General features: G+C 30.6%; 1 pseudogene; it reads left to right on the top strand.

Moving 5' to 3' along the window:
• Positions 1 to 314: 314 nt before the first annotated feature.
• Positions 315 to 6,101, top strand: LOC107937022 (cellulose synthase-like protein E1; annotated as a pseudogene).
• The last annotated feature ends 556 nt before the right edge of the window (positions 6,102 to 6,657 follow it).

Below are 6,657 nucleotides of genomic sequence, written 5' to 3'. Positions count from 1 at the left end.
GATTATGTACATAAATGACCTGTAATGAATAGTAAAAGTTAGTGGAGTAAAAAAGATTAGCACTACCAACATGTCATGTTAATCATGAAATTAAAAAATTAAACTTTTAGTGGAACCATAATGAATGACACAGCCTATATAAATATCAAAGAAATACTGGTATTTCGCATTAATTAAGGAGCCAAAAAAATATATGATGGAAGTGTAGTCTTTCTAAATGGAGCCACGTCAAGTTCAATATTCGTTTTAGTTTTTTTTTTAAATTAAAAAAAAAGGTTGAGCCATGAAAAGTAAAAGCAAAGCATAGCATTAAAGTGTGCTATAATCCGACATTATAGTCAATGGTCAGCTTCCATCTTAGCACCATCTGCAGAACTAGTTGAGATAGAGAAATTACAGAAATGGCAAAACGTAATTATGTTCCACTCTTCGAAACAAAGCAAGTTAAAGGACGACTCCTTTTCAGGTGTATTGCAGCCTCAATCTTTCTCGGCATCTGCTTCATTGTTATGTATAGAGTAATGTTTTTCCCAGTCGGAGGAAAAGCTGAGAGATGGACTTGGATTGGACTGTTTCTTTCTGAGCTATGGTTCTATTTTTATTAGTTTCTCACCACCGTTAGCAGATGGAACTCTGTCTACCGCTTGCCGCACTTACAAAGGCTCTCTCAAAGGTATATATACAAATCTTAATTATGTTGTTTACAGAAACTATTCATGCTAATTCGTTTCGTTTTTCATGATTCACAATTTAATCTTGAAAAGGTTCAAAAAGGAATTACCGGGCATCGACATATTTGTGTGCACAGCGGATCCGTTTATAGAGCTACCGGGCATGGTGGTGTATACGATTTTATCAGTGATGGCATAGGATTATCCACCTGAGAAGTTAAGCATCTATTTGTCAGATGATGGAGGATCGGATTTGACGTTTTATGCCATGTTAGAGGCAGCAAATTTCTCCAAGACATGGCTTCCTTTTTGCAAGAAGTTCAGAGTTGAACCAACATCTCCTGAGGCCTACTTTAGGACAGCTTCTGAACCACTCAGTGATGCTGTCAATGTCAAAGATTGGCTTTCGGTTAAGGTAGTTTTAATATTTGTTCGCTTTCCACCAACTTATTTTATATATAAACATATGTGTCATTACATTTTTTATCGTTAAACATGAATGGTCTTAGGTGAAAAGGTAATGTATTTATTTTTCAAATTTTTTAGTTGTTTTATTTAATAATTCATATAAAATTAATAATAATGAAAATATCATTAACAACACTTTTTAAGTTGAGTTCATATAAAAATAATAAAAAAGTAAAATTTAAATTAAATTATATTTATTGCGTTGTATTTAACAAATTAAAGGTAAAATTAAACAAATTCATAACTAAAATTAATTTCTTCTATTAACAAAATCATGAAAAATTTAAATCTAATCATATTATCAATTAACTTTTATTAAATTCAACCTAAAAAGTTTGTTGAATACTAAGTTAATATCATTACCTTTCAATACCAAAATATATAAATTTTGTCAAATACAAGTTCTAGATTAGACAAAAAATAATACAATTACCACATTAAAAGAATATGTCAAGTTCGAGCATCAAAAGATATATTAGGCCTAAATGAAATTCTCAGTAAAAAACCATCAATCTTATATAGTAAGACAAAGCCTACCTAAGTGTAGAACAAGATAAGCACATATAAATCTTACTATATAAGATCCTAAATTAGGAATGTTTGATGTATCATGAGTGCATAAGTCTTATGCACCATCAATGAATAATAATATGACACATCATCATTAAATTAAAGAAAAAAATGGAGAACTTGTAAATAAACACAAATAATTTTATTTAAACATAAAACATTAAATGTAACTATTATAAATAAATATTGATAACTCTCATATTTAGAATATTAAGTTTAAAGGTTTAGGGACCAAAATCTCTTAGGTTTCTAGGGTTTTAGCATAAACACAAACATTGTTTGCTGTAGCATTTCACGTCAAAGGTGTTGATATATGTTTGTGTTTATATATATAATATTGTTAAATTTATGCATAAACTATATGAGGAAATGAAAATGAGGATTAAAGCCACTATAAAGTTGAACCGAATTCCAGATCACATTCGTAAACAACACAAAGGATTTCGTGAATGAGACTTCGTTTTAAGCAAACATGATCATCAAACCATTCTTTAAGTAATTACTCGTTTCATAAACTCTTAATTAATTAAAGTCGAATAGTTGAGCTTAATCAATTAATGGTGCTTTAATTAATGTTTCTTAGATCCTAATTGATGGAAGAGACTCTAATGCTATGGATATTGAAGGAAACCCTTTGCCAACTCTGGTGTACTTGGTAAGAGAGAAAAGACCCCAACATCACAACCATTTCAAAGCTGGATCCATGAATGCTCTTGTAAGTATAACGTTATATAGGCCTAAATATATACATATAAAAAGCTCATAAAATTAAATGAGCATTCAAACTCTTACCGTTTTATTGCAAACAATTATCATTCATGTACTTTCATGTACATTGAAGCTCATATGCATGAATCTAATAGGTTAAGCGGTGACATTTAAGTAGGTTTGAGTTCTAATTTCATTAATTATAATCTCTTTTTCTATTTTTAAGTATTAACTTGTTGAATGTCACATTTTAATGATAATGCATGAATCTAATAGGTTATCACCTAATTAACATAGGCAAGTAGACATGGATTTGAACATTTTTTAATAGTAATGATAATAAGTTTTTCGCTGCAGATGGGTTTAATATATGGCTTTCTAGTGGAAGATATAATTACAGGGTTGAATATACAATGTAAAGGCTAGAAATCTATGTATTTAAGCCCTAAAAGAGATGGCTTCTTAGGAGTTGCACCAATAACATTATTACAGACGCTTGTCCAACATAAGAGGTGGATGGATGGTCACCTTCAAGTTTTCCTATCGAGAATTTACTCCTATCAAAAGTATGTGAGTAGTACATTATCTTAGAATTTTTATTTAATGAACTATCTTTATATCTGCTTCTCATAATCTGATATTCATTCAAAATGCATTAAAAAAAGCCCTCAATTGTTTTTTTTGGCACTTATTTGGTATTTAAATTTTCAAAATGAATAAAAAAAAGTCATCAAACTTTTTCCAAAAAAGCAATTAAGTCCCTACTTTTTTTTTTGCACTCAATGGGGTACTTGAACTTTCAAAATGCATTAAAAAAGCCCTCAATTGTTTTAAAAAAATTAAGCCCCTGATTTTTTTTACACTCAATTAGTTACTTGAACTGTAAAATGCCTCAAAAATGTTGTTTAACCGTTAACTTTAACAGTTTACCGTTAAAGTTAACTGCCCCTAATTTTTTCAGTTAAAGCCTCCCCTATAACAATCACGGCATGACATGTGGAAAAAAATTATACAAAATTAAAATCAATAAAAGTTATAAAAATTATTAAATTTTATTAAAAATAGAAAAAAATTATTGTAACCTCCCAAACCTGACTTAGACGTTAGGGCTAGATTGAGAAGGCTACATTAGCCACTGAAATGGCTAAGCTAACTTACGTTACTTTTGCAGACTTTAAATAAACTCATTTTACAGAAAAACTCGTAGTTGTACTTTTGTGTTAATTTAAAACATTTATTTATTGGGTCAATTATACTAAAGATTTATTTTATTATTGATAGTGTTATTTTAGAAAAATCGTTTGCTTATCGCTAATCTTTGTAAAACTTGATATTAAACTAATGCAGTGGAAAAACCATTTTTCAAGTCATTTTGGAACCTACTTGTCTTATAAATTTGTTTTTCAGAAGCAGTTCCTTTGCAATGCAATATAAATTAGGGAACAATGTCAAATTTTACTTAAGTCAGATATCATGCATTTTTTTGTTATTATGCTTGAGTAATCCATATCTTGCAAAATAGGTAGTGTCGGCATTAAAAAAGCCATGTGTGGCTTAAGCGCATCAATTAATATTATGCCTTTGTCAATTTATAAACTACTTAATGCGGGTCCTTTGAAGGAAACAGGTGTAATTATTCAACTTGTAGATAGACTTGTAGTGCATCCGGAAGGAGTGCTAGAGGACATTCTTATTTAGGTAAACAAGCTAATTTTTCCTGCAGACTTCTACATTATCGACATGGAGATAACAACTAGGCCAATTCGTCTGAGATACTTCTTGGGAGACCATTCTTGAGTACCACGTGAACGAAAATTGATGTTTCGAGTGGAACACTCACCATGGAATTTGACAGTGAAGTGGTTAGGTTTAATGTTTATGAGGATATGGGACATCCCAATGATAAGTTACAAATCGTACCTTGCAGGAATGTAGATCTCGATGTTAAGCAAAAGGAATTATCGATGAACCAAAAACCAATATGTGAAGCTGTCATGAAAGCCTCGAAATTAAATCTAAAATCGTTTCCAGAACGTATAAAGCTTGCAATAGAGAAAAATGCAAACTTGAACGGAGACGCTCAAGGACACCTCAATCCACTAATGATAGGTGAATTCGGGAAGGGCTTCAAGGATAGTGGGCAAAGGTCGAAATTTTTCTGCAAGAACATCCAGTGCACGAGATGGAAAAATTAATTCTCAATGAGCCAAATGGGTAACATTTATGGTCATTGAGCTAACGACGTTAAACAAAAGTGCTTTTTGGGAGGCAACCCAAATTTATTTTTAATTTATTGAATTTTTTTGAATTTCAATTTAAATTAGATTAAAAATAAAATGAATAATAACCAAATTATTATTTAATCAAGTTAATATGCTATTTTCAAGTACGTAATAGGGGTTATCAATTTTTCCAAAATCAGATACTGATGGTGGCGTGGGCACACCGTGCTAAATGCTGACAATTATTTCCCAATGCTGACAACATCATTAGAAACATATGGAGAGTATTCTTAACCTTTCTCTTTACTTGTTGTTTGAGTTACTGAACTTTATTACATATAAAACATGCTTGAGGACAAGCATAGAGTAAGTACGGGGGATTGAAAATTGTAAGTATGCATCCATGATTTTTGTTGCATGTCTCTCTTTTGCATATGTTCAATCTTATGCTAGATTTATTCGATAGTTTGTTTTGATATTGAGCCTCTAATCTCATTACTTAGTCAATTTGGACAATTAGGTAATTTTTGAATTAAAGTGTTCAAGTATTTAGATTAGCCGACATTTGTGTTTTAAGGTTGATATATGTAACTTGATTTTTTCATATAAATTTATTGTTTGAAAAAAATATATATTTGTTTGCACATAAAAAATAAATAAATGAAAAATAAATAAATAAAGGCTTAAGTTATGAGTGAAAGTTTCGAAAGCATAACCGAATTTAGTAACTAGGGTGAGGTGCTTGGGTTGTCATTTCATCTCGCGTAAAAAGGTTCGAGTGACAAAACGAGAACTTATAAACACTCCACTAATCGAGTCTAAAAAAAGACTATTTGAACTGAGTAATCGGAATATGGTGCTTGGGTTGTTATCCTAGCTCGCTTAAAAAGGTTTGACCATGTCTAATTTTTTTTAATGCGTGATTAATTAATTATACCTTGCAAATTATTGGATTAAAACTCAATTTAGTGAAATGATTTATTTCACATATTTCAGTTTTATGACACTTGTCGATCAAACTATATATTCTGAGCATTTATTTATTTATAGTCTATGTTGTTTGCATTGATTATGGATGCAAAAAAGGGGCTCGATTTTTAATAAATTGTAGAATAATTTCTAATGTTTGAAGGAACAATATGCTTAAGGACAAGCATGCATTAAGTAAGGAGATTTGATAACATGTTAATTTGCATGACATTTTGTGTTTAATTCGGTTTATTTCTGAATTGATCCCTGCTAAATTAGTGCTTTTATGTTTTAATCTTGTCAGGAATGCAATTGGGATACTAAGAGACAAAAACGAGCATAAAAGGACCAAATTGAAACACAATCAATAAAATGGGGCTAACTAAAAAATATAGAGGAAGCCAAGGACTCATGAGATTTTTTGACCTTGTAAAAGCCAAAAATAGAAAAAAGTCTTGTTTTATTTTGTCTATTTATTTTTTATTTGATTTTATATTAAAGTGGTTAATGCCAAAATTAGTAAATTCCATGTATATAAATAGGGCCTTAATGTACTTAGGAAATACGCACTTAATTCTACATTCTAACTTCAATTTGCAATTGAATAGAATTATTTTCTTTTTCTTTCAATTTGGTGTGAGCATACTAATACTTTCATTTACATTTCCTTGTTTTTACTAAATTGGTCTAATTTTCTTCCAAGTACCTTTCTTTCTCATTCTTCACCAGCATCATCAACTCACCTTTCAAATTCTACAAAACATGAATAATTTCATGCTTCACTAAATTTCATCTTAGCTTTATGCCGGTGTTCTTTCCGATCGAGAATCATGAGATGTGTATTCGTGCTAAAAATCCTCCTAATTGGTATTTATTTTTTTCCTAAGTATTGGGATAGAGAACTCATCCCTTAAAGTTAAACTCGATTTCAAGTCAAAGTGCACATTGGGTTGGAGTTGTGTTTGCTGACAGTTGGAGAAATGAGTCGACTGTGCTGTATTAAAATCTCTAGGAACAAATCAAGGAAGAAGTGATTGGGTTTAAACGAC

The sequence above is a fragment of the Gossypium hirsutum genome, chromosome A11, assembly GCF_007990345.1.
Source record: "Gossypium hirsutum isolate 1008001.06 chromosome A11, Gossypium_hirsutum_v2.1, whole genome shotgun sequence".
Classification (NCBI taxonomy): domain Eukaryota; kingdom Viridiplantae; phylum Streptophyta; class Magnoliopsida; order Malvales; family Malvaceae; genus Gossypium; species Gossypium hirsutum.
Note: the sequence above shows the minus strand (reverse complement) of the source record. Positions and strands in the feature narration are given on the sequence as shown.